General features: G+C 37.3%; 2 protein-coding genes across 2 annotated transcripts in view; one reads left to right on the forward strand and one right to left on the reverse strand.

The window, feature by feature from the left end:
- Positions 1–5062, reverse strand: part of LOC148945468 (uncharacterized) — a 37950-nt gene extending 32888 nt beyond the window's left edge. The window contains exons 1-2 of the mRNA XM_089098585.1: positions 5022–5062; positions 1307–1650 (exon numbers count right to left, since the gene is read on the reverse strand). The gene's annotated coding sequence lies outside the window, so the exon portion shown is untranslated. The remainder of the gene's footprint in view (positions 1–1306; positions 1651–5021) is intronic.
- Dhc1 (dynein axonemal heavy chain 1) overlaps positions 1–24768 on the forward strand; it is a 432221-nt gene that overhangs the window by 218025 nt on the left and 189428 nt on the right. The window lies entirely within an intron of this gene.

Raw genomic sequence — 24768 nt, forward strand, 5'->3', positions numbered from 1 at the left:
CGATAAACAGGAAGCAAAGTATTTATTTTTTCCTTGTAGTTTGCTATTTAATAGCTAGAAAAACACTCCATGAGAGGGGGGGGGGTATGATAACATTTGTAAATTTTTAAAGAGAAATTGTACCTTTCAGCTGATGTCCCAAAAGTCGTCAATTCCAATTGTAAAACAGCCATTTGAAGTCTTCCATGTTAAATTACCGTCGGGGAAACAAAATTCTCTATCAGACCTTTCCCTCCCTCTCTCTTATGGATTTATTAATTTTTACTTGATACTTGATATTTAGTGTTTGATTAGTATTCGTATCTTCCCCTCCTTTTCAGGCCGTAGAGCCTTTGTGGGGATCACTGAATTATGTTTTATGATATCTAAATTTTTTGAAAATATATTTTTACAATATTGTTACATCCAATAAAAATGGAATAAACAATTTTTTTGCTTTCCGCTTGTCCTTTAGTAGGCCAAAAAAATGCCTTAAGGGGGGGGGGGGATTTGGAGAATCTGTAAACGCCAGAGAAAGCATTGTAAGTTTCCGACAAAAATTTCTCTTGTCGTAATAAAACTAATGACCATTGATAACGATGAAAAAACAAACCAGAGTTTTTTTTTTACGGATTCTCAAGTTTTGCTCAGCTTGGTAACAAGCGTATTATCTTTTTTTCTCTTGTGCTAAAACCAAAGTTTATATAATTATCCAGTAAGCTTATCGCAGATTATTTCTGGTCTTCGTTCTCGGTGCGAACAAAAAGCTCCTCCCACTTCTTCGTGCAGTTATGGATCAGTGTGTTTGTATCTATCAATGAGAAATGGTTACTAAGTGCATTATTCCTAATAGCGGGTTTCCACTTGTTTCCGATTGTTTCGCGTCTGACTTGTCTACCCGTGAAAAGATCTGATGCCGCCTATGTTTCTACGTTCTCTGGAGCACTCGCACCCCGGTTCGGGTTTTTAAAATGGGTGAGATAGGGAATGATCCTACTGGATAATTATATAAACTGTGGCTAAAACTCATGAATTCTAATCAAAAGGAAAACCCCATTTCTTAAAAAAAAAGAAACACCTCAGCTTACGGTTTCCGTCGGAATAACATAAAACCCGGCAACAAACCAGTCGTGTTACCTGTTACACGAGACGCTTTAAATAAGAATGAATTTCATTGATTGGCCTCGGCTCACCTTATTTTTTTCTTTTGACCAATAAATGAAGTCGGGATCAAATATTAAAAGATTGATTTTAACACTAACTAGCGGAATAAAACGGCCCAAAGCTGAGATACAGTATACTTTAAGAACAAATCAATTTAACTTACCTTGGATTGTAGCTCGCATTGCTCTATCAGCAGTTTCCCTGTCATCTGGCTTCAGACCACTGTTAGCGTCTTTTTCTTGAATGTCGATATCCTCCTAAAAATCCGGTAGTAGCTCTTTAATATCCGAACAGCCTTACACATGCATCTACATGCATCTACAGCTTTACACATGCATCTTTTGCACATTTTTGCGGCTGCTCTCCGTGATTTTTATGCTGGTGTTTTCATGTATAATTTTTCCCACCAACCCTTGGAACGGCTCTGAGGGTATACACTCTAAAATACCAAGGACGTAAAATGAAGACATTGTTTGCCCCCTGGATCCATCTTCGGTCAATTCATACCTGAAAACCAAAATGTTCTACAATATTTCTGTTGGTTGTTATGCACCTGTAAATATTCTTTTTGCTGGGTAAATCCTCTGCAATGGAAATTTTAACTAAAATCAAGCTACCTTAACCTTTTGACGCGCCGTCATTTTTGCTTCCTAGGTCTTGGGGTGAAAAAGAACACGGATGGGTCTGCCCTACAATTATTTCTGACTCTTACTCATGGCACTAGAACTTACTATTTTCGTTCGAATGAAACTCCTTCAGAAAATCTGAAACCAGTGGTTTGATGCAACTAACACCTAGTAAGAATAAAAAAAAACAATCACGCGATCCTGAGATAAAAATATAAATTTGCGTATTTTTGTACTTAGGAGATGGAAAATACTCTGGGAGAGTTCTTAGACATCCAGAAATTAACGATGTGTACTTTGTTAAGATTATATTTTTTAGTAGGAAGTTTCTTTTCTTTTATGAAATTGTCTAGATTTACGTTTGCTAATAGCTTCCTTGGGGTACCATTAAGATTAATAAATTGAAATTTTTGTAGCCATTATATACTTCTTCCAGTAGCAGATAATTGAGGCAACATCATTTTTATCCTTCAAAAGGATGGTCAGTTTTGAGGGACAGAATTTTTCAGACCAATTTCCATTCGCAGTAGATTTAGGGGCTCTGGTATAGGGGGAAATACGTCTCTTCTCTCCACTTTTTAGGGAGAAACGAGAATTTCATGATTTTTTTTTTTTTTTTATGGAAAGCAAAATATTCCAGCACGACTTTTTATTGGTCTTACCTTTTCAGATTTCTCATCAGTTCCTTATTTTTGTATTTACAAGCTTTTGGAAGATTTATTTCCTTTATCATACTTCTATTTAGAGAGCTTATGACTAGGACATTATTTGTCTAATCCAAAAAAAGTGAAAAAGAAAGACCATTCCATATGGAATTGAATTGAAAATCAAGTATTTTGCAGTAATCATCAAGACATGGTGAATTGTAGAAAAAGCCAAGACAGATAGTCCGATTGATTGAGAGGAAAATTTGGTATAAGACCTTTTTAGGATTGTATAAAGATGATGTTATATTATATTCCATTCTAAATTGGAAATTCTTTCTTTAGTTGTAAAACTGTTGTTGCCAACAACAATTTCCAATAGGTAAACATTTAGTCAAGTAGCCAATAGTCTGCCGAAATACATTCATAGAATAGAAGAGCCAAACGGATAAACGTTCAAATGGAGATAAGTCAAGAAAATTCATAAGACAAACTACCATAGATAGCCATAAGGCAGCCTTAGAACACTGGGAATACCCTTTCGTGAAGACAGTTGGAAGACAGTTTTGTGAAGACAGAGGGTAAGGGACAAAATTCCCTTACCTTCTCCCTTCAAACAATTCCAAAAAAGTTCAAGTTGATTCCCAGGTACAAGGCAAAATGGGGTGTTCTAACAAACTCCACGAAAAATTGGTACTCTTTTAATGATACCTTCTAATAGTTTACAATCTTTACGATGAGAAAGACTTTGTTAGCCCTATACTTTGACTTTGTTGGAGAAATCTGGGGAAGATAAGTAGGAAGGATGTACAAAAGCACAGGATGGCTAGCCTCTAGCCCACCAATGCACTTCCTAATCAGCAATGCGAGTTTGAACTTTAAGGGTCTAGTGCCGTACCCTTTACCTTTTTACTTTTACATTTGCCTAGTAGCTTATAAGTTCTGGTACTGTTCAAAACCGGCAAACATCACCTAATGCCTTTTTTTATGTTTTTCAATAATCGCTTCTGGGGGAAATTAAAGCGTTAAAAACCTTAAAGCGTTAAAAGCAGACCATAGTAACTAGTATTTAAGTGTTTTTAAAAAAAGAAACTGGCTGGTGTAAAAAAAAAAAAAAAAAAACATTTGTAGGTGGCTCAGGAATGATAATAATTGTTTTCATTAATCTTAATAGCAAAATGTTATTTTGAAAACAAATTCACAGAAATCTTCAAAAAAATGCCAAAAACCGCTCAAAATAACGTCTATTTTGCTGTACAATCATTTTTGAGGGGTGTCAGACTCTATTTTAAAATTACTACTAATTTGATTTCAAAATAACATGTATTAATGAGACAAAGGAGAAAAAAAATACCATTCCTGGATCACCTACAAATAGCTATTTTTCTCACAAAGGAGTTTTTATTTTAGAAACGTTTTTTTTTTTAAGTTTTGGCGATTATAGACTGTTTAACCTTTTGGGACCCCAATAAGGGCACAAAATGTAATTTCTCCCAAAATTGATTATTTAATTACGAAAGAGGCTAAAAAGGGGCATCGATTGATATATTCACTATCATCCTAGCTAAACTATGTTGAAAACTGCAAAAATACCACAAAACCAATAAATAGCCTAATAAATAATAATAATTTCCTCCAAAATTGATTATTGAATTACGAAAGAAGCTAAAAAGGGGCATCGATTGATATATTCACTATCATCCTAGCTAAACTATGTTGAAAACTGTAACAATACCACAAAACCAATAAATAATAAAAAAAAACACAAGCATCTCACTGTAGACATACAAGGCTGAGTAGCCGTTTATACTTTCTACCACAAATGTTTAATTTTTATGACTTTATATTTTTGGTTCCGTAGGGAGGGGGGTCGTTCACTATCTTCCCCTAATCCTTTGCTCTTGGTACTAAAATTTTGCTAGTACTTTAATGTAATATATGGTAAATTCACCAAACATAGACGGTTGATAATAAAAAGGGCTTTAACAGCTTTAACAATTATATTTGTAAAGAAAATACGGTGCCTGTGCATTATCCAGAACACACTCAAGAAGTTTGCTCCGTTTGATCTGAGAAAAACCGGATTGTCTGTCTGCAATCAATTAGCTTAGAATTAGTGAGAAAAACCAAGATGCAGGTATTTTTTAATTAAATATTTAATTAAATATCAAATATTATTTATATATTATTAAATATATTATTATTAAATACTATTACATATTATTATATATTATTAAATATTATTATAAATATTAAATATTATTAAATATGATTTATTTTTAATTAAATATTAAATATTTAATTAAATGTATAGAGGTGGTTTAGTTAGGTTAAGTATTTAATATAATGCGTTCTGGGCGGCCTGCTTCCGATAATTTCCTTTTTGTAGCTTCCATAATTTTGTTACTAAAGTCTTATATTTTCATCATATTTTGGTATATTTCATTATGATTACCCTGACTTCGCTTCGGCTTTTCTCAGATTAAACAGAGCAAACTTCTTGACTGTTTTTTAGAAAATTTAATGGAGAAGGTTTTATTTATTTTTTTCCTACATTATTTCTCCTCTGTTACATCTTAACCTAAAAATTGATGTAAATGCCACTTACTAAATAAACGGAATGCCCCCTACCTAATGTTTGCTTCACAAGAACTTGGATCAGACTAGTATAGGCCCTATTGTAAGTCCGAACAAAGAGAAGAAAGGCTCTTCCATTGAAACTCGTTTAACCTGGTTTTTCAAAAATGTATTCTTTTATTTCATGCTTTAATCCTTAAAGCAACTTTTTTTATGCAAAAGAATTTGTCTGAGCTTTTGCAATTCTGTTGCTATGTATCGTTTTAACTGACTACATTTAAATTGTCAAGACTTTAAGTAAGTAGGTTTATATTTTCTGGCCATGCAAGCATGCATATGGGTATAATCCTAGAACTGAGGCTGTTGATAGAAAATAAATATTATGAAAGCAATTCTTACCTTACGATATGCAAACAATTGTGGTTAACACATTTTGACTGAAGTTCCACTATATTTCAGCCCCAAGCCCCATATCGTGCAAATATATAGCCAAAGTTATAAATTCCTTTGGCATTTTGCCATGAATCACTTTTGTTTCAATCCGTGTACCCGTAAATTGAATCAACGGTGACGAAATCAAGAAATAGGAAAACACATGAGAAATTTGACCTGGGCATTTGTCCCTGGCGGACCGAAAACGGCCCACTTGAGGACGACCTGTTTTTGTTTGGCCCTGGATGGTTGGCCTTTTGGCCCTGGCCGAAAAAGACAATCTTCAGCAATCTGTCATCCTTTACCCGCAAAACTTATGCTAGCCATTTCAACATTTTTCCCATTCTAACCGTAGAAAGTGGAATAAACCTATATTTTTAACAGAGCTTACTGTCTGAGACAAGGTCATTCAGGGGGGGGGGAGGGTATTCAAAGCAACCCGTGTAATAACAGTACCATTACTCCAATATTCCCTAGTATGATACATTTACCTTGTTTGCCAGTCTTGCATTTATAACAAAAAGTCAAACAGCTCATGGTAACGAACTGTAAGTAAGGAGTAACTTACTTACCGAAGACAATAGTAACCGAAACTCTAAAAAACGGAATTTTGATAACAATAGCTACATCAAAATAATCAGATTTTTATGCTTATTTCAAATATATAAATTTCATCAAGTTTGATCTTACCCATCAAAAGTTAGGCTTACCCTGAGAAAATTTACCTTATTTTTGACAAAATAGGGAAACAACCCCTAAAAGTCATAGAGTCTTAATGAAAATCACACTATCAGGTTCAGCAAATCAGAGAACCCTACTGTAGAGGTTTCAAGTTCCTATCTGCAAAAATGTGGAATTTTGTAATTTTTGTCAGAAGAAAGATTACGGACGCGTCTTTATTTGTTATTTAAATAAAAAACAAGTTTCTTTAACTGAAAGTAAGGAGTGACATTAAACTTAAAACTAACAGAAATTATTCCGTATAAGAAAGGGGCTGTCCCCTCCTCAACCCCACGCTTTTTACGCTAAATTTTTTTATTGTTTTAAAAAATACAGTTGTGAGAAATAGTCTAAATTTAGCATAAAGAGCGAGGCGTCGAGGATGGGACAGCCCCTTTCATATACGGAATAATAGTAGAGATGACCCTAAAGGTCCCACGAGTACACCATATTTGGGCATAGAGTCATTAGGGAGAACACGTGGTTAATGGGTTCAATGACCTCTTTCCCCAAGGTCGATTTATTGTTGTTGTTTTGGCCAATTGCCCGCTAGGGGAGAATGTTTTGATCCAGAAATAAGAAACAGTATTTGTTGTTGTTGTTGTTGTTGGCCAAGTGCACGCTCTCAGCGAATGTTATGAGTTTCCAGAAATAGAAAACAGTTAGATCACCTGTTTCCTTCTCAGCCAATCAGAGGGCTTGCTTACATATTAGCGGCGGAGGGAATATAAGGAAAGGATTTTTGCTATAGTTTTTATTAGTCTGTGAATAGAATTCAAAGGAGTGAGAACAGTTTTGACTTTACTCATTTGGATATATATTTGTGATGTCGATGAGTGGAATGTTTACCCTATTAGAAGTTGATAGTGGCGTTGATGGTAATAATACAAGAGCACCTAACATTGCGGTGGAAATCACGAGAGGATCACGAGTTTGCCTGGAATGGGATGAAGTATATGCAAGATATGTGATATCCTTGAGCAAATTTAATATGGAGGATCAATTATGTTTCGCCGCAAAAGTTGATATAGCACATGTGAATAGACTTCAATGTGCTTTAAGTGCATTAGTGAAACATATTGAAGACAATAAACAGTATCGCTAATTGTACATGCTCTGTATTATTGATGTTACTGTAATTATTCAATAAAATTGTTTCGAAATCAAAAATGTTCTATTTCTTTTCTGGTTATGTGGCTAACGAATCAGGGTCAGTCGAGAGTCAGCAGTCAGAGTGAAAAGATTGAAAAATGAATAAATTTGAGAAAGAGAGAATTAGATCAAATCTAGTGTTTATGGAAAAACATTTGATTTTGGATGATGATTTTCTCGAGTTATCTCTTCAACGCAGGATATTCTCTCGTCAGGGAACACTTGACAATATTCTGAGGAGTGATTATCCCCCATTGGACTATTGTATGAAACTTTTAAAATGTGACTCAAGTGCTTATAGTCAATTTATTGATATATTAATTGGAACAAAGCAGAATCATATTGTGGATATACTTTTGAAAACATTGCCAATGGATTCAATGTAGATGGCTCCACCATTCGAAAGAGGTAACGTCACAGAGTTACTCCTCTCCCCTTCCCCCCCATTGAATTTATGGAGCAAGGACGATCAGTTTCGTTCTAGCTGTGAGAGAGTTGACATCGGAAACCAAAAAATGTTCTATACATGTCCATTGTGCATGTACACTCTTGGCAGTTGGACTCAATGTGAGAATTCCACAATTATTCCTAACTGTACTGAAAATCGTCAATTATGTAATCATTTCAAATTACTTAGGTGATCTGTAATACGACTTAAAGTATATAATTCACGTCTTAAATATATTTGTGACACTCACTCTAGAGGACACTTGTCCTCCATTTGTCACTATGATAAATGTGATCAATGTGATAATACTTACCCTGCTATGATTGGAAAGAATCCTAAACATGATTTTAGTTTATTTCTACAAGATTGGTATCGTCGTGGATTTAAATTATTCTGGGAAGAGGAATCTGGTCTACGATTCAACTGTTGGGGTAACAAGACAATTTGGTTTCTACGTCATCGTTGTGACGACACTACCCACTATGACTATAAACCAAGGGATTTTTATATGGCAGTTACCGAATGTGATTCACCACTTGAAAACACTGTATGTGATATTGCTTCAAATAGACAGATTGAAACTCGTGAATTTCATAATATGAATGCAGATAGTATCATTGACTATACAAAGAGATATGACAAGAGTGAAGTTACATTGTACTGTAGAAAATGTGACCCTGACTTTGCAGTCAATCAAGATCAATATACAGTGAATCCAAATGATTTACCAGCATTAGTGGTTCACGACATTTGCATATACACCGATGAAGAAATCTAAGAGTGAAGATTTAAAGACATTGTTGTATATATACATTTTATTAATAAACAAATTCACAAACATTTTTTAAGCACTTTACTCTTAGGGAACTGAAATCAATACTGTACAGGTCTGAGAGGATATTTTCCACTAGAAAGTCGTTCAGACGTGGATTGTCAAAATAAATGTGGAGAAACTGCTTGTAAGTATAGCCGCGACATCGGAACACAAAATATTGTAGTGCATGGAAGCCACAGCTTTTAGTCGTTAGATCCTGCACCCTCTTCCGATTTTGAATAATAGTTTTCCCACTGCTCTCAATATAGTTGCTGATGTGGTGAGTGTAAAATGTATAGGGTAGACCAAGAGGATCAAAAAATTCAATCGTCTTCATTGTTTGAAAGATGCACACCCAATGACCCGTCAGCACAGTCGACGGACTGCTATTAACAATAATCAAGGTATTGTTGACACTTTGAATTTTTCCAAGAAAGTCCGAGGGTAGACAATAGGATTTGTATTTGGACATGTGGGGGTCCATATTAAATACATTGATTATTTGACTGGTGTTCATGGCGCCAAGTCTAGTAGTAAACTGCCTTCGGGAGTGATTTTCCAATAGGTTTCATATTGATTTAGTGAGATTAGTGCAATACTCTCAGTCAATGGGTCGGCAAATGCACACTCTAAACGCATACTCCCCGTACGTACTATACTCATATCCTGTGTGCCAGACAAATCCAATACAATGATACCATGTGTTTTAGCAAACATTTCTTCGGTTATACCATTTTCAAATAGTTGTGAATCATGATCTAGGGTTTGCATGGTCAACTCATACAATATTCTATAGGATTTATCAAAGGATAGATTGTAGAGTGGGATACCGTTTACTTTGCACACAAGAGATGAAAGTCCAAACATCTCGAATTTATGTGGGCATTCAGTCCACGATCCTATTAAACTGGCGCTTTTTACAAATGTAAAAGCAAGTTTTGACGGAATTTCACCATTGATAAAGGATGAATCGGTGAAGGTGCGTAAGCCCATGGCAATATGACGTTGATTGGTGATTGTATGAGGATCAAGTAGTTTAATATTATTTCCATTGGCTCTCAGTTTTTCCACTGCCAAAGCAACAGAACTCATGACCTGTTGTTTGCGTACATGAAGTATTGCCGAGGTGAGGGAGAGACTTACATCAGGATTGGCAGCAAGTTCTTTTCTCAATATGAAATTGGTGGGTGCAAGCGTCAGTTTTATATCTTTTTTAACATTGGGCGGCAGCCATTGGGGTATATTAAATATTTCATGATATATTTTTCCAACTAGATGTAATTCACTAGTTGTAGCATTTTTAAGTGCATCTGTACTATCAGTATTAGTAATGTATTCATAACCATTGGAGATGCCTCTCAATTCCTTGTATGACTTGGGTGTCATCAGCATGAATTGCATATAGCTTGCATAATTTGAGAGATTGTTGCTTGTGCTCACCAGCGTGCCATTTATGTAGACACTGACTTGAAGAAATAAATTATTTAGTATACAATTTTCATAGGATATCCCATCGGCTCGAATTGGCATTTTATTATCGGATTTCCGGACTTTCATTTGTAAATCTATAAATGTTGAAGACATGTCCATGAAGTAGTCTTCATTGGAATAAATTTGAAACTGTATATTATCAGAGACATGTTGCTGAGAATAAAATTGTTCATAGTATCCATGCTTGACACTCACATCAACATTTTCAGCATTGAATAGATTCAATGAGGCGGTGATAGAAGGTTGAGAATCCTTATGCGGCAGGTAGGACATCTTAAGAGAAGAAATCTAGTTTCGATCTAACAATTCTCTTCCTGGGGCTTCTCTTTACACTACGTGTCGGCTTTTTCCTTCTTTTCTTTGACAAAAGGGATGATGTCTTTCGTTTCCGCCCTGAGTAGAGACTGATGAGTGATGCATTGTTTCTTGACCTTTTTAAACCTTTGCCATTTCGTTTTAATTTCTCGCCAAGGGTTCGCGCACGTGACCTAAGATTTTCCGAAGCACTTTTTTAAAATCCTTGCCAGAGCCCCAATCGTATAGTGTAGAGGATGCAAAATCTGTCGCAGCCGGTACAAGATATTTTCTAGCCAGTGGTACGTGAAGAGCGAAACAGCTTAGCAAACCAACTGCCAAGACCATAGCCAGACATTGTAGTACGACCCTTGTAATAGTCCATTCCATTGCCCAGTTGTCTTGGTCCAAGAGTATTAACATAGCAGTCAATATCAGGACAAGTGAATACCACTTTTCTATTAGACATCTTGTTGTTGAACGATGGGACGAAAATGACATGTAATCACAGCCAAACCTTTTGAAATTGCTATGGGATCGCCCAATTCGGTTCTTAGTGTTAAATGACAAAGTTCCAAATAGGAAGTGTTTACGGGAATTTACTGAAGATGCTTTATATTGTAGTGGTGAATATGCTCTTGATTGGTTTTTCGTTCAAGAACTCGTAGGAGGGGAACATTTGAATTACCAACCCGAGATGTTTCCACAAATGAAGCGTAGAGAAATATACAAGTTTCTGTGGAGAAGGCAGGCGGGTAGTCAGCAAAAATGAAATTAGTGTTTCCGGCACTTTTACCATTGATTATATTGAGCTTAAAGCCAAGAACATCCTTTAGGCTATCATTGAGAATAACCTTTTCGCTGGCAATAGGTGAACTAATGTAGATCTTACCCTCCTCCTTTGAATAGTTGAAATGAAAAGCTCCTTTTTTACGAGCGGAGATTCTTTTATTAATAGAACGACATAAATCATTCATACAGGTGAGTTCCTCGTAGGGTAATTCAATATAAGGATAATCCATCCAATTGATTTTTTGAATTTGTTCTTGATCACTTGAGGTTGGTGGTGGTGGCCAGTCATAGGGTCTAATTTTTATTTCATATTTGCGATCCTTTCTCAGGATGTCGTAGGTATTTTTGAGAATACAGTCAACAAAAGCCACTTCATACTTTCCGTCATCGTATTTGATGGTGGGGGAGAATTTCGTCCAAAAATCACTTGTTCTATTCAAGTCATTGTATAGAGGATCGGAAATATTGGACATGAAAGTCACATAGAAATCATTGGGCATTGTTAATGTCTTCAGCACTGACCCAAGAATCAAAATCTGAGTTGTATCCTAGCCAGCGAACAAGCAACTGTCTCTTGCCCTTATGAGTACAACTCTTTAATATCTTTTCAATTTGATAAATTTCACTAGTGTTTCTAACTTTTTGCAGTTCATATTCATAAAAACCACCGAGAATCTCGTCATCTTTGGTGTCTCGCAGTCGATAGGTCGTGGGCTCGGTGTCCAGGATTTTGGACACTTTGAAAAGGTCAGTGCTTCATAAATAAATCCCCTTTTCAAAAATATTGGTGGTTCTATTAATTCGAACAGTATCACCAACATTGAATTTCTTCTTAACATTTTTTTCCTCTTTTTCACCATTGGAATATTGCTTTAGAAAAACATCAAATGTATTTTCATTGTAGTGAACATCCAGAGGGCTTGAGTTGGACAGAGATCGATGAGGTCGATGGCATGATTTTATCTAAATCATGTATAAAAGCCGGTGTGTTTTTCAGAGTACAATACCTTGAAATTAATAGACGAATCGTTCTTATTAATCGTTCAGCTAATGCAGCCTTTATCGGACTGTGACTATGATATAGTACTTTACTGATAGTTGAATAGAACCCTTTGCACATGGGGATTAACAAATTCACTGCCGCAATCAGGTTGAGTTTTCCTATATGAATCGTGTTCGAGAAAACATTACATGGCCCGTGCAACTTCAAAACCTCTCTTCGATCGTAATGGCCTAGAATGTGCATAGCAAATAAAGACACTGATTCCCACCAGAATATATTTCTAGGGTGCATTGTGACGCCGTTGAACTGTGTCTAAAGTTAAAAGATCCGTTTGCATTATATGCAGAGGGAAAAACGGTTTAGTATGTCAATATTGTTTGCTACGAAGCCTGTGATTCCGATGTAGTGTGTAACTCTATTCATTTTCAAGATACTCTTTTGCTTTTTTCAATTTAGTGCCGGAGACAGCTTTGGAAAGCGTTTTTGGGGAACTTAAACTTCCCGCCTCACCAATATTTTCATAAAAACCTTTCAGAACTTCATTCATTTTGAACGCAAACACGTAGTGTAATTTCCACTCCCCTTTTGCACACTGGAGGGTGAATCAATTCGTCTTCGCTTTTGACTAGCAGCCACAGGTGTTGTAAAATCATTGCTACTGCTGCTAGTATTTTCAAATATTGAATCTTCTTCTTCTTTTTTAAATGGAGGTGTTGGTGTTGGTGTTGGAGGAGGACTATATTCTCTTAGTTTCTTTAGAATTTGTTTATTGCCAATAAGACTTTTGGGGAAGTTTGATACACTTAGAAAGGTGTATAGATTATTGTCAAAGGATAATAGTCCTTTACGATTCGTCACCATATGACAAATTAAATCAACTAGATTATAACTTTTTCCCTGAATTATAATTCGTTTCCCTGTGCTATCGACTTGAACTTGATGTTCATCAGCAGTTTCCAACATGAGATATGATAATACTCTTTTACTCTCTTCATGATAGGTGAGTGGCAATAGGTTTCCAATTTTCGATACACTTGAATTCAATTCCTTCTCCTTTGATTGTGCAGAATTTTGAGGAGATGTTTCCTGTTTAGAGGGATCAGTGGTGGCGGCGGTGGGTCTCTCACGATAAGGTTTATGTTTGTCCACACGTCACAATGCATCTTGAAGTAAAATCAGTTTTTTGTCATCGGCAATATTCTCATCGTTAATGAATTTGTTTAGATTGTCTTCAAAATGCTTCACGGGTGAGAGGACAAGTTCAAATGGTGTCAATTTATAGGGTTTTCCATCTAGAGAAAACTGTTTACAAGTCCTGCAATTATTGGCAGTAAAAGTGTGAAAAAGCTACCGCCCGCTTGAAGGAGCCGTGTTATTTTAAAATTTTTTACCTCTTTTTTACCAGCCAAGGCGCGTACATTGGAACGATGTTTCTGTGTCTGTTGTCTAGCACCATCTGGTAGTTGAAAATTGCCCGCAGTTAAATTTAAACAAAGTTCAGATATTAGATTAATGAAATCATTGTCAACACCATGTTTGAGTATGGCCTTCCTAAGCAAGGGTTTTGAAGTGCTTAAAACGGAAAATAAAACGTTGGTCGTGTAGTTTCTTCAGTGTCATAATGCCAACTAATAGCCTTTTCTACTGTTCACCGGATGATATACTGTAATTTTATTGTTGAAAATGTCGGTGAAGACACGTAGATCCTCGGGCGTGATCTGATTAAGATCCAGCAAAATGTAACCATATGTCTTTATTATTTCCTGAGTGAACGCTTACAAAAGATATTTGGAGGTGCATGGGTCTGTTTGTATATTTAAATTTAATAGTGAGCTATAATAACAAGCGACTCGATAGATAAAAAATATGGAAAAATTATAAGCAAGGGTTTACATATATTTGCTCTGATGAATCAGATTATGTAAAACCACGGTTATGGAAATGTGTTCATGGTGGGTGCGTACGGTGAACAGTTGTAGCATTTCCTGTGAGAACTGTTCAATGGATTCAGCCAAATCATCAATAATCAGCCACGAGTTCGATTCAATACTATTGAAAACATCAAGTCCCCGTATAAATTGCATTGGTATGGTTGTGGCAATAGCTTTTATTTGATCATAGGACCCCTGCCAAATACTATAGCGATAGTAGAATTTCTTCGGTTTTTCCAAAAACATTTTATCGCAATTTTGAATTATTTTAGCTAAAAGTGTTCTTTTCCCCGACATTAAGGGACCACACAGAAACGATCTGAAGGGTGTTTTAAATTGATACATGCTGTTGACAACAGTCGGAATATAACTGACTGTAAATCATACGTGTCCAATGAATAAGTAGTAGTAGCAACAGTTGACAAAATTTCATGGCAGCATTTATTTCGGCAACATGAAAACTCTATTTGATCAACGTGAACAATTGACAACGATAAAAATGACACTTTATGTACAACAAAAAATAAAAAACACTTTTTGTCCATGAAGAGCAACACTTATTGTCTTTAAAAACACTTTTTGTCCATCAACATTTTTTTGTATAACAATTATTGTATTTAAACACTTTTCTATACAACAAGAGCACTTGAAAACAACACTTGAAAACAACAACAGAAAAAAAAACACTTGGAACATGAACTAGCACAGTTGAACATTACAGTGAATTTAAAGGTGGGGTCCCCCCCAGGGCTGCGGGGCCAAAGGCCGGCCACGGGCGGGACTCCCCACCCCCCCTGGGCGGCTGCGGGCGGGACCCCCCCCCCCCCCGGGCGGCCGCAGGAAGGGTCCCCCCTGGTAACCACGTTGGAAAAACAATACAATAGTTATCGTCACTGCTGCTACAGGTTAGTGGTTGGGTTAGTTAGTTGAGGTTAGATTAGTTAATTTATGAACGGGTTGGGTGGTTAGTTAATTTATGAGCAGGTTAGTTGGTTAGTTCAAGTTAGGTTAATTTATCCAGACCAAGTTGATTGCGATAGTCTATGCATTCGACTCGGTCTGAAATACGATAGTGGCCATGAGGCGGGCCACTTACACCATTCTCGAGCACATTGACTTTGCCGGATATACATGACATTGCATTTTTTTCCACTCTCACAGTATAATTTCTATACTGTAGAGAGCGAATTGCAAGCACTTGTGCTCTCGGCACTAGGCTATTTTCTACACAGTCTCTGTACACGTTCATGTTGAAATTGCTCTTTACAAAGTGTGTAGGCACCCCTTTACACGCCTTCTTTTCTTCCCCACTGAGTTTTAACGCAATAAACTTTAGGGCCCGGGAACACCCCCCTGGATATCAAATCATTCCCCGTCTCTGATTTTAACATTAATAGTTGGTTGGGAGTTTGACGTTTCACCAACTCGGGGTAAAGAGATGGGTTCCAGCTGGTTAAATCCATCCGCGAGCTGATGTGTTCCCCCTTTTCTAGATCACCCAATAAATCTTCGGTCCCATTTACCTTTAACAGCAGAGAATCTGTATCCCTATAGTAAACTTGAACCTCCCCCTCCCGCGGCCATTGCACCTTGCACACATTGCAAAAGAACGACAACCTGAGCGTTTTGGAAATTTCCAGTACCAAATTGCCGCCTGCTATATTCTTGTTCAGTACCACATTTCTCTTTCGCTTGTGTAGAAGAACCATGCCAGTCTCTATGCTCGTGAACGATGTAAAATTGGGATCGGCAATAATTCGTGCACACTCTAGAGGGTCAGTCACAACGTCGCAGCAAGATCTGTTACGTACGCTTTCAGACATTTTGCCAAACGCTGAATTTAGGATGAATTTGTACATTTCCTTCTCCACCTTTGAGTTTTCCCTAGAGCGTTTACCGACAAAAGTATCGATAAACATTTTCAAATATGGTTGCTGATTAAACTGTAGGACCTGAGGTATTATAATGATTTTAGAGCCATTATTTCCAGCCCAATTCAAAAGCACATGTTGAACAACGAAATTCTCCGTATGGTCTAAATCGGCAATCAGGTTTTGTTTAGAGACGGGTAAGCGTCTTTCTGTATCCTAAACCATTGATCGATTTAGGGGCTCAGCGAGTCCCTGGTCACGGGTCTATTGATACAGGGAAAAACAAAATCTTTGACTGAGTCGTGAAGCACCAGAGGAATGTGAGCGTCAATTTCAAAGAACCATCCTTGTGGCCCATTGTCCTCGACGGTGGTAGTTTCGGGGAACTCATAAGGATTCTCAAGCCATTGATAGTTCCCACATGGCAAAGAGTAGTGAGTCATTGCCAAGGGGTACAATGAGTTCATGTCCAAGAACACTGCATTTGACTTTGCACCGCTGTTTTGTCCGCTCGGATCGGTTGATAAGACGTGGTCCCCATGAAAAACATACGCTCCCCTCATTGAACGCTCTACAAAAAGGTGCTGATCTACGTCGGTGATTAGGCCTATTTCCTCCCTACTAATTTTTTAAATCAAATCCATCACCAAATGGGGTGTGGAAAAATAATAGCCTATATCTAACCCGAACTCTGAATAGATTTGGTCTTTGTTCTTACAGACTATATCCAACAGAGTTAAAACGTCACTGGCCAAGTACAGTCTACAATAATCCCACCCATTTTTACAATCCCCCTTAGACCACACCTTCTCGGCAAACTCATACTCCTCGCCTGTGCATTCACTGTTGGTCAGTGAATTGTAAAAAAGCTTCAATTGGCGGTAGTTTCACTTCGCTTAAGCAAGTGCAAGAACAGCAATAATCGTATGGATATATACCTTTGCAGGTCAACAGGTCATACATTTCACTGTCTGGAAAGTGCTGTTTAAGCAAGGGAAAGCTATCAAAATTGCCGCTTTTCTGCACTTGAATCAATTGACTCAATGCCTTGAAAAAAAAATAAAAGAATCGAAAAACCTGATTTTATTCCGACACGTATGCTCATTATCCACTGCCTGCCATTTCAGTTCGAGAAGCAACCACTTCTTAGCCGATTTGGGGCTATGTTTATAGGTAAATAAAATGTTTACCTATGGACTACCTACTCCCCCTACCTCCCTGTGCATACGTGCCAGTGCCGGTAAAATAAATTTTAAGTCATAATTTGAGTTGTGAATAAAAACAGGGATAAAAAACTGTTGGCTAACATTTAAAATACACGATTGATGCGCAACCCCTCTAAGATTACTACCCCCAGAAGATATTTCCTGCCACAAGTGATTATGATCTCTGACTTTCGCCCTCCCACCAGCACCACCTCTTGTCTCTTTATTCCCTTTATCCTCCTCTAAAAACTTCCCCTTACAAACCCCACATAATTATTTATCTTTAATCGCGAGACGATTCTCTACAGGCAAAACCATTGGGTAATGGGAATTTCTCAAACAAAAAATAGCACCATTAGCTTTGCAAATTAGTAGTCAGTGCCTTGAGCATGCAATCGTTCTCATTTAATGTTTCTACTATCCCTAACAACCGCGTGGTGTTAGAAGTATCTCTCTGCGCGTGGACATAAGACACTGCAATAGCTTGATTTTCTTTAACTCGATTTGGAAATGGGAGATCGTTCACCTCTACCAGCTTACCTTCACAGTCCAAAGATATTTTGTTGCACTGGAGGAGGGTGTTTTGGAAATTTTTAAAGCGTAGAATGGCCCTATCCCCTGAAACCGTTTCCACTGTCTGGTAGCCATGCCGGCTACAATGCCTCATATGATTTTGCAACTTTAATTCAGTCCAAAATCTAGAGAGGCATGTTGGACAGTAGAAACGTTTCCCCCTATTCTTACCCTCCCCCAGAACTCTACTGATGTCTGTAATAGGATTAAAATGGCCAATTGCATTCGGTTCACTAGATGGGGGTGTGTATAACAACCAAACCCAGTGTCTGACCAAATCAATTGACGGGCCCCTTACAGGGAAGACCACCCCCTTCTTTTTTAAACGAACCCCATCTTCAAATTCAGTTTCATACAGAACCACAGTAACGCCGATATTTAAATGGGCATTAGCCCTTTCAAAAATATCAATGGATCGTAGAGTTATTGAGTATTTACCTTCTAAACAAGAAAAATCTACAATTGGAAAATCGGACCCGTCCTTCCTATGTACAGCCAAATTGTCTAAATTCGTCTTGGAAGCGTCATCTGCTAGAGGCTGAAATGCTGATATGAGGAAAGCATACTTGAAACATTTTTGATCTGTTTCAAAACAGATCCAATGGACACCACGACAACCTACTAGATCTGGATTATATTTTAAAACTACTGCCCTCCCTCCCCCAGCCCCCTCTTAAAATAAAATCTTTGTTAAATTTAAAGATATTAACACTTAAATTTTCAATAAATAAAACTAAAGACCCACTACCGTTTTCGTTAAAGTTCTCAAGATGCGCTATAATTTGACCTACCGAATCCATGAAAACACCCTCAAAATTTTCTAAATTCGAATAAATCAAACGCATATCGGAATGTACATAATGGTGATAAACTTCGCTTTTCCCCTTATTTAAATAAAATACCTTTTAAACAACTGAAACCTTAATTGAATCCCTACCCCCCCACATTTGAATTTGGTTCTCCAGTAGTGCACGAATTTTATCTACATAGACATGCACAATTTCTAGGGGATCAAACACAGAATTTCCCCCCATTAGTGAATTAAATGGGTCCCCAACAGTCGCAGTGTAAACAACTATTTCATTTAAAATTGTGTTGGACAATTGAAAATCGGAAAAAGTTGTACCCCCCTCACCCTCTTGCATATTATCCCCTCCCCAAGTTGTTCAACAATATTTGGGGTATGTGAATGCTCCACTTCAGTTGTTTGAAGTGGAAGTAGGTAATCAGTGGGGGATAGAGGAGGGTTCCCAGTTAATTCGTTTGTAAAATCCTCCAAAAGCTGTAGTGTATCTTGGCTCAAGTCCCCCTGCCCAACTGCGCTATAATCTACATTTAGAAAATCAACTAAAAACTCATCAATATTATCTGGAATATTGTTAATGATACCGTCCCATATTGAATTGTTGTTGGAGAGCTCCTCTCCTCCACTCGATGGCGATAATGAATAAGGGACCAATGCTCCAACCTATAAATGAAAAAATAGCTTATTTTCATAGTGTTCAAATCATCCCTACTGTTAAAATTTGGATTATTATTGCTTAAAACACGCTTAATAGCATTTGGTATACTCTATCGATATTCTGCTTAACAAAAATCTAAAACAACGCTTTACATAGAAGGCGGCATTTTGTTCAAAAAATAGTTTATTTTCAAAGTTTTCAAATCAGCCATGTTTTTTTCTGCGCTTTTTGGGCCCGCAGCGCATCCTGCAGCGCTTCTCGGGCCTGCGGCGCACCCCGTGGCGTTTCCCCGCAGCACTTCCCGCGGCGCTTCTCGAGCCCGCAGCGCTTCCCGGGGCCCACCAGCGCTTCCCGGGAGCCGTGGTGGGAGCCGTCCCGGGAGCTTCCCGGGAGCCGTCCCATGTTGAATTGTTGTTGGAGAGCTCCTCTCCTCCAACTGATGACGATGGCGATAATGAATAAGGGACCAATGGTCCAACCTATAAATGAAAAATAGCTTATTTTCAAAGTGTTCAAATCATCCCTACTGTTAAAATTTGGATTATTATTTAAAGCAGCGCATAGTAGTATGCACATAGTAGCATTTGGTTAATTCAACTGAAAGTTCCAATTTCCAGCTTAATATAAGATATTTACAATCTAAAACATCGCTTTACATAGAAGGCGGCAATTTGATTTTGTTAAAAAAATAGTTTATTTTCAAAGTGTTCAAATCAGCCATGCTTTTTTCTTCTTTTTTTTTCTTTTTTTTTTCGCGGCGCTTATCGGGCCTGCAGCGCATCCCGCGGCGCTTCTCGGGTCTGCTGCGCATCCCGCGGCGCTTCTCGGGCCTGCAGCGCATCCCGCAGCGCTTCCCGACCCCCCACCGCGTGGCTCCCAATCCCCCTTACATAATGCCCGCCAAAAGTTGAAATATTCGCTTAGACTGCATAAGTCGCTATTTCTCTCTAATTCCATACAGGTTTGGTGAACTCATGAGCTTAATTATTCTAACCTGTCGCGCGAGTTTTCTGATTTCCAAGACTGAACTTCAGACGAGGAAAATACATCAATTAAATGTCGGGAACCGTTAACTCCGTATATTGTCAACTTGGTTTCCCTCGCTAGAATCTTGGCAAAGGGGTTTGTAAGATTGAAATCTATTTTAAAAATATCCTTGCGCAAATTAAAACGCCGATATGTGACAGATAGTTAAATGGAAATAATCTCAGTTCCTTCTTCTCTTAAAACTATGTGATATTCAATTGTGAAAAAAATAGCATTCACAGAGTTTCAAAGGCATCTGAAAATATTATTATGTGATAGTGAAGAGATAGGGGGAATGCATAGAAAATAGCAAAGATTAGAAAAAAAGAGCAGTTTGACAAGCAAAAAAAATTATATTTAGATATCTCCGAGGGAGGGCAGAGAAAATAATGGTTGGGGGTGAGGGGTTAATATTTTAATATCTCTGAGATACACTTTTACACAGTGTTGAAAAATAGTGATAAGAAAAGACTAAAAAACATTGGAAGTAATAGATATATATTTCTATAAGATAGGTAGGAAAAATGCTTACATTTTCAAATCCTGGCTGCACTTGGGTGCCGGATGGTCCAGGTAGCGTGTGTCCGAGGGCAACCTCATGATTTTCTATAGTTTCTGAGACCCACGCCAATGTAGGATGAGAGGATGACGGGTAAGCTACCTCACAATTTTCCGCAACTGCGGCATTGAAAGTATCCATCCACTCTCTTTTGGGTTTTCGAGCTGGCTGTATTGTTGCCTGTGCAGATGGAGCTTGGGCCGGCAGTGTAGAGCTAGAGGGCATCGGACAGTGGCCATATTGAACAACTGTTGCAGGGGTTATATCTAGGACCCTAGCCCTCTTACTGGGAGGCGACGGGCATTCTTCACAATTTGCACTATCCCTTGCTCTCTTACTGGGTGGCGACGGGTATTCTTCACAATTTGCCTTAAAGAAGAGAAAAAAGTTAGTATGATCACTAATTTCTCCCTTTTTTACAGAAGGAAAATTAGTACCCCCCCCCCATCCCCAGCCTAACCATAATTTTGTCTAGAAAAGCGAATCTGTGAAAGATGAATTACGGCTCACTGAGCCGTTCCAAATTCAGCCTATAAAAGTCGGCCTAGTTTGTTTCTAAGCTGTTAGAAGAAAATACCCCCTAATAATAAACGTTGAAAATGTGAATATTTAGTCTTTTACTTATTTAACCAAACATTGAAGCACTGATCTAAGCTATGGTTCTTTTTCAGTTATCCAATTAATAAATACAAGTTTTTTTTCTAACTGAAAGTAAGGAGCGCCATTAAAATTTAAAACGAACAGAAATTATTCCGTATATGAATGAGGGCTAAATAAAGTTCAAATAGGGGATAATTCCCCCTTTTTTTACAGAAGGAAAATTAGTACCCCCCCCCCCCCCATCCCCAGCCTAACCATAATTTTGTCCAGAAAAGAATTTATCGCATTTCAGTAAAGCACAACGTAAAAAAATTTCGCCGCGTCCTTTTGAATCTATGAAAGATGAATTACGGCTCACTGACCCGTTCAAAATTCAGCCTATAAAAGTCGGCCTAGTTTGTTTCTAAGCTGTTTGAAGAAAATCCCCCCTAATACTAAACGTTGAAAATGTGAATATTCAATATTTTACTTATTTAAGCAAACATTGAAGCATTGATCTAAGCTATGGTTCTTTTTCAGTTATCCAATAAATAACAAACAAGTTTTTTTTCTAACTGAAAGTAAGGAGCGCCATTAAAATTTAAAATGAACAGAAATTATTCCGTATATGAATGAGGGCTAAATAAAAGTTCAAATAGAGGATAATTCCCCCTTTTTTTACAGAAGGAAAATTAGTACCCCCCCCCATCCCCAGCCTAACCATAATTTTGTCTAGAAAAGCATTTATCGCATTTCAGTAAAGCACAACGTAAAAAAATTTCGCGAAATATACTACTCGCATCCATTTGAATCTATGAAAGATGAATTACGGCTCACTGACCCGTTCAAAATTCAGCCTATAAAAGTCGGCCTAGTTTGTTTCTAAGGTGTTTGAAGAAAATCCCCCCCCCTAATACTAAACGTTGAAAATGTGAATATTCAATATTTTACTTATTTAACCAAACATTGAAGCATTGATCTAAGCTATGGTTCTTTTTCATTTATCCAATAAATAAAAACAAGTTTTTAGTTGCATCCTTTTGAATCTGTGATACCTTTGGAAGCTAAACTGCTAACGAGCAGGAAGTGCTTTAAAAAAGGGTCAGAGCTAATTATAGGCCTCGCGCTGGAGCCTTGTGTCAAAACCAGAGCGGGTTAATAACAACAGCGATGGATGTCTCAGTTAGAGAAAAGATTACAATAAAGAAAAGCTATAATTTTTCGAAAAGATAATTATTTCTATTTGCGACAATTTTGATTGTAAAAACAATGAGAGAGGGGGTTAGGTTTTGAGGGTAAAAAGAACATATTTTATGTTTTCTATCGAGTATGAAGATTGTATAGTGATGTTTGTACTAGAGTGGGAGAAGGGGGGGGGGTTTACCGGAATATACTGGAGGGTGACCAAGGAAAATAATTTTATTTTGAAAATAAAAATTAAAATGTACCTACATCGCAAATTGAAGTTGGCATGGCTTCTAAAGAGTCAAATTAATCCATTCTTGTGTCATCAACTATGTCAAAATACTTCCTGATAATTTAATCACAATGCATGCCCATTATATACGAAATCTCAAGGGTGAATTGTTATGTAACGGGTCGCTGATTGGCTGAGAAGGAAGCGAATGATCTAACTGTTTTCTATTTCTGGAAACTCATAACATTCGCTGAGAGCGTGCAATTGGCCAAAACAACAACAACAACAAATACTGTTTCCTATTTCTGGATCATAACATTCTCCCCTAGCGGGCAATTGGCCAAAACAACAGCAATAAATCGACCTTGGAGAAAGAGGTCATTGAACCCATTAACCACGTGTTCTCCCTAATGACTCTATGCCCACATATGGTGTACTCGTGGGACCTTTAGGGTCATTTCTACTAATAATTTCTGTTCGTTTTAACTTTTAATGGCGCTCCTTACTTTCAGTTAAAAAAACTTGTTTCTTTATTTATTTTTGAACGTTTTTGAATTAATGCAGGTTTTGATTTTGGCTCCTCGTAGATTAAAACAAAATTTGCATCTTAATTTTACTTCTATTTGGTTAAATGGATTTCTCAAATGTTGTTTAATTTTATTTACGGACATTTTTATTAGTAATGAATATACATAACTTACGAATTTACTTACGTAACGAACTTGTATATTTATGTAATTTTAAAGCGTATATTAGGGATTCGCCCCCTATTCAATACCTCGCTCTTTAAGCTAAAGTTTAAAATTTTGTTCCAATTCTTTAAAAATGACCCCTTAATCATAAAGGCCGTTAATTAAAATAAATAGCTCTTATGTAAGTAATAAAAAACTCTTTGGCTTAATGAGCGAGGTTTGACTAGGGGGCGAACCCAATCATATGCGTAATAATTTCTGTTCGTTTTAAGTTTTGATGCTGCTCCTTACTTTCAGTTGAATTTTTTTTCTTTTTATTTAATTTCTGATCGTTTTTTAAAAATAATGCTGGGAAATCCGGCACCCCCTTCATAGCAATCTCCCTTCCCAAATGAAAACTTCCTTCATGGAGAGATCCTCCCACATAACCCCTGACCCTCACCCACCATTAGAAAAATCCTCCCCCCCCCTCAAAACGTCTGTATACTTCCCAATAACCAATACTATATGTAAACATTAGATTAAGTTAAAAACTGTCAGCTCTCCGCGCGAGCACTTTGGGCGATTAAGTCATCCTAAAAGACATATTTATTATATTTTCCACCATGCTGAACAAAATGGCTATCTCAAAATTTTGGTCAGGTGACTTTTGGTCGGGGGGAAAATGAGCGTGGGAGGGGGCCTAGTTGCCCTCCATTTTTTGGTCGCTTAAAAAGGGCAGTAACACTTTTAATTTCCGTTCCAATGAGCCCTCCACGATATTCCACGACCACTGGGTCGATACGAAAACCCCTGTGGAAAAAAAAAAAAAAAAAAAATAATAAATAAACACGCATCCGTAATATTTCTTCCGGCAAAAAATACAAAATTCCACATTTTTTGCAAATAGGAGCTTGAAACCTCTACAGTAGGGTTCTCTGATACGCTGAATCTGACGGTGTGATTTTCGTTAAGGTTCTGTACTTTTAGGGGGTGTTTAGCCTTTTTTTTCGAAAATCAGACAAATTTTCTCAGGCACATAACTTTTGATGGGTAGGGTTAAATTTGATGAAACTGATATATGTGAAATCAGTATTAAAATCTGATTCTTTTCATGTATCTATTGGTATTCAAATTCCTTTTTTAAGAGTTCCGGTTACTATTGAGCCGGGTCGCTCCTTACTCACAGTTCGTTACCACGACCTGTTTGATTTTTTTTTCAGGGATGATCGTATTGACCCATTAGTTCTATAATATCGTGAGAAGGCTCATTCAAACGAAAATTAAACGTTCTAGTGACCTTTATAAGTGACCAAAAAATTGGAGGGCAACTAGAA

This window comes from Artemia sp. Qi Xiang Cuo, chromosome 13 (assembly GCF_049724085.1).
Source record: "Artemia sp. Qi Xiang Cuo chromosome 13, ASM4972408v1, whole genome shotgun sequence".
NCBI classification, from domain to species: Eukaryota; Metazoa; Arthropoda; class Branchiopoda; order Anostraca; family Artemiidae; genus Artemia; species Artemia sp. Qi Xiang Cuo.